This window comes from Silene latifolia, chromosome X, assembly GCF_048544455.1.
Source record: "Silene latifolia isolate original U9 population chromosome X, ASM4854445v1, whole genome shotgun sequence".
Lineage (NCBI taxonomy): Eukaryota > Viridiplantae > Streptophyta > Magnoliopsida > Caryophyllales > Caryophyllaceae > Silene > Silene latifolia.
The window spans coordinates 315,671,810-315,683,195 of NC_133537.1; the positions used below are offsets into that span (position 1 = coordinate 315,671,810).

At 43.0% G+C, this 11,386-nt stretch overlaps 1 non-coding gene across 1 annotated transcript; it reads left to right on the plus strand.

The window, feature by feature from the left end:
- The first annotated feature begins 6,835 nt into the window (after positions 1-6,835).
- On the plus strand, positions 6,836-6,941 carry LOC141625722 (small nucleolar RNA R71). The gene has a single exon (XR_012535487.1). It is a non-coding gene; the product is annotated as a small nucleolar RNA R71 (small nucleolar RNA).
- The last annotated feature ends 4,445 nt before the right edge of the window (positions 6,942-11,386 follow it).

Sequence of the window (11,386 nt, forward strand, 5' to 3'; positions counted from 1 at the left end):
AAAGGGTGAATAATAAATGTGAAAGAGAGAAAGAGAAACAGTCACTTACCTAACTGCGACCTACATACCATGCATGCAACAAAAATGAAAGACAATTCAAGTACTAATGCACACACTCCAACCAATAATGTCCGTCACAGCCGAGGGCTTATAAATGATATGGGAATAGTGAGGTTCAGGTGAGAAAAGGCAAAACAAGTTATGGTAATGTGGAGGTAAAAGCGCCAAGCTAGCTCCTAAACAGGACCATATAAGACCGTCCGAATCTCAACTGACTGAAAAATAAAGTACAAGTGCCCTTCATTCGGCACACAGCTCACTAATCACATACACTATCTCCTCAAAAATATGGAATAAGAACGGAGGAGTTAGACGGTCACAAACTTCCTTTTTTTAATACCGTCTAAATGAATCAACTGATACAAATCAAATATTTTTTTCAATTCTTTTTCATTTTCTGACATACGTGAATCATTCATTTTTCTTTTTTTTTTCTTTTTTTTCATTCACGTTTTTCCTTTCTTTTTTTTTTTCCAATTTTTTTCTTTCTTTTCTCCTTCCTTTATTTACACCAACTCCAAACAAAATGATATGGGCTAAACTGCAGACGGGAAATCATACCACAAAAGACATACTAAACTAGCTTGACTAGGCAGGCTCAGTTTGTGATGTAGCTAATGGGTCAAAAAAGGCAAGTTTTGGCTTAAGTGGGGCTAAATGGGTGAAAAATATAAGAAAATGCAAAAATTTGCAAGCACCTCCCTACATGTGACACCGACTACAAACCCGAATGTGTGCATTTGACAAGAAATCGAATAAAAGTGCAAAAATGATGAACATGCTATGCAAGGAGTACTATTCTCAATTCCTATGTAAACCGGTCATGAATGTCACCAGTTATGGGCTCTAAATCTCAGAAATTGTAAGTAGGTTGCCAATTTATCAGGTCAAGTCTAAACAGTCAGCTATATTTGAGCAAAAACTCGTAGACTATGCGTATGACAAAGCTAATAGCTATCAATAGAAGTGCAAGGCTCAAGTAAAAAGACAAGTTATAGTGCAATATCATCACGGAAATCAACCGTTCCGACTTAGCCTATATGCAAAATAAACGTGAATAATTTTTGAATTTATGAAATTTTCTAATTTTTTTGGTTTTTTTTTGAATTTTAATGAAATAAATAAATACAAATGCAAGCTGAAAAATATAAACGTGAATGCAAAACAAATGCAAATGCAGACTCAAAAGGATGCAATACCCTCCCCAAACCAAAACGGACAACACCCTCATTGTCCTCCAGCATACACCAGCAGATATATACAGGGGAACGGGAATATACAACCAATAAAGAATAAAAAACAATAAAATAAAAAGGAGACAAAATAAATAAAAGAGCGAGAATAGACATACAAAACACGAACTTCCCCAAACCAGCCTGAAAACTGGGGAAGTGAGTAGACCAGCAGCTACTCGTCAGCCTCCTCCGTCACGTCCTCCACCGTCACGGTGTAGTCCGGATCCACCCCCTGCTCTCTGCTCCTCCTCTGCTCAGCTCGAGCTCTCTCCGCCGCCGTCGCCGGGTCCGCGTCCTCCTCCTCCTCGCTAGCAGGCTCCGGGTACCCCTCAGCTGGGTACCGGTAAAAGGAAGGGTGTGGCCAGCCCTCTGGGATCGGACGGTGTCGCCGCATATCATACTCGTATAGAGGGAACAAAGTCAAAGCTATGTCCCGCTCCATACGAGCCCGTCTCTCTGCAATCTCAATCAACAAACCGTCACGGCGCCCTTGGTCCATGACCGAGAACGCCTCAAAGGGTGGAGAAGGTAAAAAATTAGCCGGTAGGACCGGATGTGTCTGTGTCTGGTCAGCAGGCGCGGGAGTAGGCGTAGGAGTAGGGATCGGGGTAGGTGTGGCCGTGGAAGTCTGGCCACCCATGGAAGGTGCGAATCCCTCTCCGGTCTCAAGTCTATGTCGCTTCTTAGCGGCGGGTAAGGTAGTAGGTGGGCGGATTGGTAGGTGGTACTCTGGTAAAGGTGGTGGTCGGGCGCCCCGTGCAACAGTGGGCAAAGGCGCTAGACAGGGGAGAGTGGTGCAAGGCAGGTCCACGGACAAGGAACCGTCTATCTTCCAAGTTCGGTAGTCAGAAGTCAGCCATGTCTGAGAGTGCATAGACACTAGGCTCAGGTACCTATCTCCCTCGATGTACGGTAGGTCACGAGGCAAGGCCTGTAGGAGAGAGCAGGCAAGAATGGTGGCTATGCCACCGCTGACGATAGTGCCCGTGATATTCTCTCCCTGAGCCTGGAAGTACTGGGCGGTCAAGTAGGCGATGTTGAGGGTAAAGGGACCCTCGAAGTCGATGTTCAGGTAACCGCCTAAGATGGAGAGCTCGTTGTTGTTGATGTTGTTTGGCTCCTTTCGGCCAAAAATAGTGCTCCCCATCAGTCTCAGAAAGTAACGGGCAGGGGGAAGGTGGACCTGAGCGAGCTTTCGCTCGGGAAAGGTGGTTTGGGCCAAGGTCCGCCAAAGCTGACGAATGGCCTTCCTAGGGGCAACAGTGGCGCCCGTAAAGGAAAGTCCGATTCTAGTACCAAACTCCTCCAATGTCATCGAAAAAGTCCGGTTGAACAACCGGAAGGACACGGAAAGACTAGTGGGGGCAGCGTCGTGTGCCCCGGAGTAGAAGGTGAAGGAGCTGAAGAACTCGAGACTCAGCTCCCGAAAGGTATGGCCTCTCATAGTGATGAGTCCGGCCATCCCCGTGCCCCGTAAAAGCTCACAAACCGGCTCATAGAAGCCAAGCCTCTCAAGTGACGTACGGCAAAGAACACGCGTAGGGAGAAACTCGCAGTCAACTAAGTTATAAAATCTAGTACGGTGTACACCATTAACAAAAATTACCTGTGGGTACTCAGGGTGGGAGTCAGGAGTGTCGTCCACTCGAATCGTAACACGGCCAGCAGCAGGTGTAGCACGACCACAACCGCGACCCCGGCCTCTAGAACCTGAAGTAGAAGACCGTCCACTGACGGTACGAGGAACTAGAGCCGCCCGTAAGGCAGCTGCGGCTGCAGGTGAAAGTGAAGCTGCAACAGTGGACGCAGTAGAGACCGCCACTGAGGAAGAAAGGCTAGCAGCAGTGCTAGCAGCTGTGGCTGAAATGGAGCTAGCAGCAGTGCTAGAAGGTGTAAAAACAAGATACCAGCAGCGTAAAACTAAGATCACACGAAGTCGGTAGGTGCGGAGAGTAGTAGTAGCAGCAGGGACTACCATCTCAAACAAAGACAAGGACGGACTGGCAGCGGAGCTCGTAGAAGGCATGGAGCTAGAATTTATCCTAGTCAAATAGGGCAGGGGAAGCTGATAAGAGAACAGCGTGAAAACAGCAGAGAATTTCCCTAAACAGTCGAAATTTTCGACTGGCAGCCCTAATTCCCAAATTTTTCCTCAAATTTCAAACGAAGCAAGTAATCAGCGATAGGGGTAGGGTAGCAGATGACGAATGCAACATATTAAGCAACAATTGAAGCAATAACAGCAAAAGCAAACCCAAACTTAGTCGAAAATTTCGACTGAGATGAACCCTAATCACAAATTTCTCATAAAATTTGAATTAAACATATGAAAATCAATGAGGTGCGGGAATTAATCATCAAGTAAGGCAAATTGGGCAAAGAATCACAATTATAGTCGAGAAAATTCGAACCAATAAGGAATTTCGAAACCCTAATTCCTAATTCACTTTATAAAAAGCAAAATTAATGAAATTAAAATGCAAAGAAGTATTGGAATTACTTACTTGATGATGAGGAACCTATAAATTGAGCAATTAATCGACAAAACAAGCAAGAATGGCAATTTTTGATCGAAAAATTGCGAACCCTAATTCCTCTAATTGACCGTGTAAAACAGCAAGAATCAAGGGGAAAATAGAGGGCAATGGACGATTAATTAGCAAGGAATAAAATGTAGGTGACGGATTTGGTATAAGGGCGATAAAATGGAGATATTGGGGATTTTGGTCGCAAATAAGGTGAAGGCAAACTGAAAAATGAAAGAGTAATTAGAATAAAGAAGGAAAGAAGGGAGTTAAAGAGACTTCCTGCGTATGAATTACAAAATCACTCGATCGAGTAGTTTTGAATCACTCGATCGAGGAGTTCTGGATTCCATCTACTCGATCGAGTAAAAGTTCACTCGATCGAGAACTCCCATATTTAGCTTCTGTCGATCGAGTACTATGGAACCATTCGATCGATCAACTTTCACTCGATCGAGTACAAAAAGTACTCGATCGAGCTCTTTTCCTCGTGTAATCCTTTGAATTTGCGTATAATTCCCCGAACCTGCATAAAAACACTCTTAAAAATATCCCAAAATACCAAATATGAATAGTAATAGTCTATAGTCTTCTAAACTACTCTAAAAATGTCGAAATTCTAATTGTCCTAATTAAATGCAATAAACAAATCCAACGGAAATTAAAAATTGTTTTTACAATTTGTTACACGGGGCATTTCCCCGCTCACTTCTCAAAGCAATTCAGCAGCCCCTCGGAGGGTTCCTGACTGGAGGACGTCACCTCAGCAACATTAATCGTCCTTTTTATTCTCCACGAGCTTGAACTTGAATCATTAGGAGGAGAATAGTTGACGTCCACATACGCGCAAACTTTCCTCGTCCTTACTCCTTTCTTACCAGCTTTAGCGTCATCACTCCCACTGTGACAGACATTAATTGCACAATACTCACTGATAGCTCCTTCAATATTTTCATCTGTACCTGCAGCAAGGAAAACAGACGAACTTTCCTCCTTTTTGCTCTCAATCCGAGGCGGAGGGGTCACGATAGCAGCACAATATTCCAAATCTTGTTGGAGTGTCAATAAGAGGGTCAGTAGAAGAGAGGGCATTGCAAGGCTGAGCTTGCATGGGAGCCCTTCGGGACTTAGACTGATGGAATATCAATTCCTCGTCCCCAACCTGAAAAGTCAATGTCTTGCCCCCAACGTCTATCACTGCATGGGCAGTAAATAAAAATGGTCTCCCTAAAATGATAGGGGTATGTGTGTCCTCGGGGATGTCAAGTACAATGAAGTCAACGGGAATAAAGAATCTCCCGATCTTAACAGGTATGTCTTCTATGACACCTAACTAGTGATATACTACGGTCGGCCATCCGAAAACAGATCATATTTGTGCAATTAAACTTGGTCAAACCAACTCTCTTAGCAAGAGACAGCGGTAAGACACTCACGTTAGCGCCAAGATCGCATAACGCATTATCAATTAAGTGGGTACCAATGTGACACGGAATCGAGAAACTACCCAGTCGATTGTTTGGGAGGTAACTTATTCAACTAGGGCCGTCCCTACCCTCGGTCAAAGCTACCGTCTCATGATCGTTAATGTGCCTCTTACATGATAAAATTTCTTTCATAAATTTAAGGTAAGAGGGTACTGTGTCGACAATTCGGCGAACGGAACCGTAACTTGCAAGCTTTTCGGGAGTTCGCAAATTTACCGAAGCGTTGATTAGCCTTTGTGTTAGAGCCGCCTTGGGAAAGGTACCGGGATGGGTATCTCGAGCCCCTTGTTCCTCTCTTCCAACGTGTCAGCTGGATCAAGCTCTACATCCTTCGATCGAGACTTCTTTCCTCTCGAACGGGTCTTTCACGCGATATTTCACTCGATCGAGCACTAGCAGGCTCTCGATCGAGGTCTTCTGTAACAACATCACTCGATCGAGCAAAATATCACTCGATCGAGTAGTATCCTCAATAAAATCACTCGATCGATCTGTTTGTTTTGTTCGATCGAGCTGTTCTTTTTCCTGATCACTCGATCGAGTAGAAATTTCACTCGATCGAGTCCTTTCTTCAGCTTTTTCACTCGATCGACCACCTGAAACCAGTCGATCGAGTATCTTCTTTGTCGTCAGCTCTTTTTCTTCAACAGTGCACTGTTCATCAGCAGTAATTACCTTTCTCGGGTCTGTTTTCAATAATTCCGGTCCCTCATACGAACGACCGCTTCTCAGATTTATTAAATTTGCCGTCTCGTGTGGATTCTTATCAGCTTGTGACGGTAAATGACCCTGCTTCCTCGTAGATTGGTTCGCGGCTAACTGGGCAACTTGAGTTTCAAGTGACTTGATGGATGCATCTTTCTGTTGGTCACTTAGTTGCCATTGCTTTGTCAAAGACTGCAGAATTATCTTTAACTCAGATAACTCGCTCACCCCACCTGAAGATGATGCACCTTGATTAGGTGTAGGAAAGGAAGGAGGCTTCTGAAAGCCTTGTTGAGCCTTATGAGGGGGAACATATGGTTGCTGCTGCTGCTGTGGAGGGGTAGGATTGAGCACATTTTGACTTGTCCACCTCAAATTGGGATGGACTGCCCCTTGGTTATTATAATAGGAACCCCCTCCTTTCCCGTATTATTGAAAAGCAAGGACCTGTTACTTCTCTGTAAGACAGCCAACAACAGTGTGACCGTCGTTGCTCCCACACCTCTCAAATGTGATGGTCTCCCCTCTAGTAAGCAAATGGACCGTTTGAGGCTCTCCAGTAGAATGCTGCTCCAATTTATCAAAACGAGCATTCATGGCTTCCAGCCGAGCCACGACTGCCTTATCAACCGCGTGAACTGTTCGAATACCATCCCTCGGGTTCCCATACTCGGCACAATGGGTCGCCATCTCCTCCATAATCGCCCATCCCTTATCATCATCAGTATGCTTTTGAAATCTTCCGTTGGATGAAGCATCAAGTATGGCTCTGTGGTCATCGTACAACCCATTGTAGAACTGATTGGACAAAAACCACGGATCAAAACCATGGTGAGGAAGAGACCTTACCAACTTCTTGAACCGGCACCAAGCTTCATATAATGTTTCATCTGGTGCCTGCTTGAAACTAGTGATCTTGGCCCTCAGCTGATTGGTGCACTGCGGAGGGAAATATCTCTTATAAAAAGCAAGAGCAAGGGTCTCCCAGTCTGTGATCCCCGCGGCCGTATGGGCCAAGTCAGTCAGCCACTCCCTGGCCGAGTCAGTCAAAGAAAAAGGAAACAACACCTCCTTAATCTTATCTTGAATTACCCCCTTTGTGGCGGGGATAGTAGAACAGTAGTTCGTAAAGACCTCCATATGCTTCCTCGGGTCTTCACCTGCCACACCTCTAAAGAGATTTCTCTCCACCAGATTGATATAGGACGGACGGATGTCAAAAGTATTCCCATCCTCAGTCTGGAGATTGAAACCTTTAGAAATAGTTGATGCTTTAGGCTCCGAATGACTTGCAATATTCGGCATCTTTACTGGCTGGTTTACAGAACCGAGATTATCTTCTCCTAAAGATTGATCTTCTGTAAATAGGAAATCCTAAAGTTCGGGTTCGAAAGTACTCAAGGCTTCCTTTCGTGATTCTCTTTGCAGACGGAGTCTATGCCTGAACAGTCTCTCTGGCTCAGAATCAGCTGAAACTAACTCCAACCTGTTTGACCTGGGCATACACAACACTGAAATAAAATGAATAAGAACTGTCTCAAGGAATAAGAATTCCCTGAGACGGATAAAATAAACGAAACAAAAACAGATAGGGCAATTGCCTCCCCGGCAACGGCGCCAAAATTTGACAGGCCAGTCATATACCTATAAAAAATAACTAACTAAACTAACTATATAGCTAGGGAAGTCAGGTCGATCTCCTCAGGGAGGCAAGATATCTGTAAAGATTCCGTCTATTTGGTCACAAATGGGAGGTTGATAATTGATTTTCTAAACTAAAGGTGTAAAAGAAAGAGAAGCAAGGAAGGAGCAGTAAAGGCAGAAAGTAGAGATAAACTATCAATAAAGAAGGGACATGTCAGGATTTCAGTTCACTACGGTAGTCTAGTGACTCAATTGCAAATAGTCTAGATAAATTACATGTGAGACGGATATGGGAAGGTTTTTCTGGTCCACTTTCTATCCTAGATTTCCACTAACTTAACTTCCATCCTCGTCAGGGTAGCCTACTGTTCATAGAAGGTCTATTTAGTCCAATATTCCGATCCAGGATTAAATTTAACCAGATTAAAAGGTGACTTAGAAGCGTGCACTCAACTAAGTCGGTAAATACAGTAATATTGCCATGGGAACAGAATCTCACAAATAATTCATACAACCTATTCACTACATCGTCACATTTCTACCGTAGATCCCCTCATCCCAACATGAAATGATTTAGCTACTCATGCTATTAATATTGTCAAAACTAATAACAATGAAATAACTAACATTAAACATAATGAAATAACAATGAAATTGCATAAATAAGGATTAGGGCATAAATTAAGAAGGAACAAAACAAGTAATTAAAGTAAACAAAATGAAGAATTAAGATTAAAAGAGAGTAGAGATTACAATCGCAAGAATCCGGCGTAAAGAACAACTAAATCCGAGCGAGAAAATCCGAAAGCAAAAGTTACAGTAGAGAGGAAAAGTAACGCAGTCAAGTATAGTGTAAAAATGATAGATGAAAAGATTATTAGTTAGAATAGATGCCTAATGACCTAGTTAACGAGCGTTTTTATAGAAAAATGCTAAGTCCAATAACTAAAAACAAGTTCACGGATTAATTAAAGCCCATGAAAGACAAAATCACTCGATCGAGCAGTCTGAAATAGCTCGATCGAGTACTTCTCCAGGAAATCTACTCAATCGAGTATATATAGTACTCGAACGAGTAACCTTCAATTCCAGCCTTGTCGATCGAGTAAACAAACAACTCGATCGACCACCCTCAGCCATAGAAACCACTCGATCGACCAATAAAAGGGCTCGATCAAGTGTTCTTCCTCTAAAACAACTTCAACTCGTAACCGACTGCTTCGTAGACCGTTCCTTCACGCATCTCAATGTAAGATCTCACTCTAAAAATCCCGTCTCCTCAAAATGCATGCAAAGTAGGAAGAAAATGGTACGATTCCACTACGTTCACTTTCATTTCTACAAAATGGACAAAACGAACCAAAGTAGCCAATCCGGGACATAATGTGATATAAACAGTACAAAAGTACCTGGAAATACGTGCTAAAATAGGCTAAAAAGACTATACAAAATGCACGTATCAATAATGGTGACCTCTATACATGGCATAACAAACAAGGTGGATCCCCTAAATGGTCCAAGCTGGATAGAGCTTTAGTTAATGCTACTTGGTACAATTATGTTCCTTCCTCTACTGTGGCTTTCTTACCTGCAGGGGTTTCAGATCATTCATCTATTCTCCTCAATGTTTATCCTTCCACCGGCTCTCCTGCTAGGTCTTTTCATTATTTGAATTGTTGGGCTCTCTCTCAAGCATTTAATGACTGTGTCTCTCCGGCTTGGCAGTTACACTCACATGGGAAGCAAGATGAATTCTTTATTTTGAAAGCTTAGACACTTGAAGAGGGGACTCAAATCTCTTCACAGTGCTGAGTTTTATGGTCTCACTAAACGTGTGGAAGAAGCATCATTGAATCTTTCTGAATGTCAATTACAAATGCAGGTCGCTCCTTTGAATACCCTTCTTCTATCCTAGGAGAAGTAGTGGCTTCATAAATATACTGTTCTTAAGCAAGCTGAGATGAGAGTCCTTGTTTAGAGGGCAAAAATTCAGAATCTTAAATTTAGTGACTCAAGTACTAAATACTTTTATGCCCAGATTAAAGCTAGAAGGATTAGGAACACTATTGGGACAATAGAGGATGCTCATGGGGCTCTTTGTCAGGGGTATTCTCAGGTTTCTCATGCTTTTGTGGGATTTTATAAAGACCTGTTGGGTAATTCTGCACCTGTTTCTCCTCTCCTTGAAGCGCTTTTTGCTGCTTATATTCTTCCTTCTAATGTTGATCTAGTAGCCCCTGTGACTTCCCAAAAGATCATAGCTGCCCTTTTCTCAACAGATAGGAATAAAAGTCCTGGGATAGACGGTTATTCATCTGGTTTCTTCAAAGATTCATAAGCAATTATAGGCTCTGAGTTCCAAGAGGCAGTACTGGAATTTTTTGCTAAGGGTATCCTCTCTCGTGCAGAAACTTCCACAGTTATTGCCCTGATTCCAAAGGTGAAGTCGCCTAAGTCTATTACTGAATTTAGGCTCATTTCGTGTTGCACCGTCTTCTATAAAACTATAAGTAAGATTCTGGCTAATCGTATGAAGACTGTACTTGGTGACATTATTGGTTTGGAACAAGCTGCGTTTATTGAAGGGAGGGATTTATTCGACAACTCTATGTTAGCTCATGAAATGGCTCATAAGTACAAAAGAAGTTTGCTCTCGCCTAGATGTATTTTGAAGATTGACATACGGAAGGCCTTCGATTAAGTGAACTGGGACTTTTTGGCATATTGTTTGAGGCTTTTTAACTTTCCCCCTCTTTTTACCAAATGGGTACTTGCTTGTATTACAAAGTCTCACTTCTCTATAAATGTCAATGATATCAATGAAGGTTTTTCCCAGGTAGGAGGGGGTTGAGACAGGGAGACCCCTTTTCTCCCTACCTATTTACTTTGTGTATGGAGGTGTTATCTCGTCTTCTATGCAAACTCCCAGCCTCTCCAGGTTTCTCTTATCACCCTAAATGTGTGAAGATTAATCTCACACATTTAGTTTTTGCTGACGACTTATTGGTCTTTACTAGAGGCGACTTACCCTTCATTCAAGCAGTGGATTCGTGTCTCAGCCTATTTGCAGCTTACTCACGTCTCCGGGCCAACCCTATGAAGTCAAGTTTGTACTTTGGGGGGTCTCTCCTACGTTGAAGGCCATTATTCTTGCCTCAACTGGGTATGTTGAAGGTAGTTTCCCGGTTAAGTATCTTGGTATTCCCTTGTTTAGTGCTCGGCTCACCCAGCCAATGTTTGCCCCCTTGCTGGAAAAAATCAGAAAGCAGATTGGTCACTGGGCCAACAATTTACTTAGTTATGCTGGTAAGATACAACTTGTAAACTCAATCATTTTTGGCTTGCAGAACTTCTGGGGGTCTAGTGTGCTCCTTCCTAAATGGATTGTCAAGAAGATTAATAAACTATGTAAGGATTTTCTTTGGGGTATTGAGGATGGCCACTATAGGCTGACTTTCAAGAGTCGGGATAGTTTTTGCCTTCCTCGGGAAGAGGGGGAGTTGACATTAAGGAGGTACTCAGTTGGAATAAGGCTCAAATGTTATCGTGGCTTAAGAAACTTGTCCTTCATTCAGATACCATATGGGTAAAGTGGGTTGAAGCTTATATTCTTAAGGGTACTACGCTTTGGGAATTCCAGCTCAGTGCCGCCTATTCATGGTTCTGGGGAAGCATCATATCTTGTCGGGACTTGCTTGTTCAAAAACTTGGGGGTCCTGGCAGGCTAGTC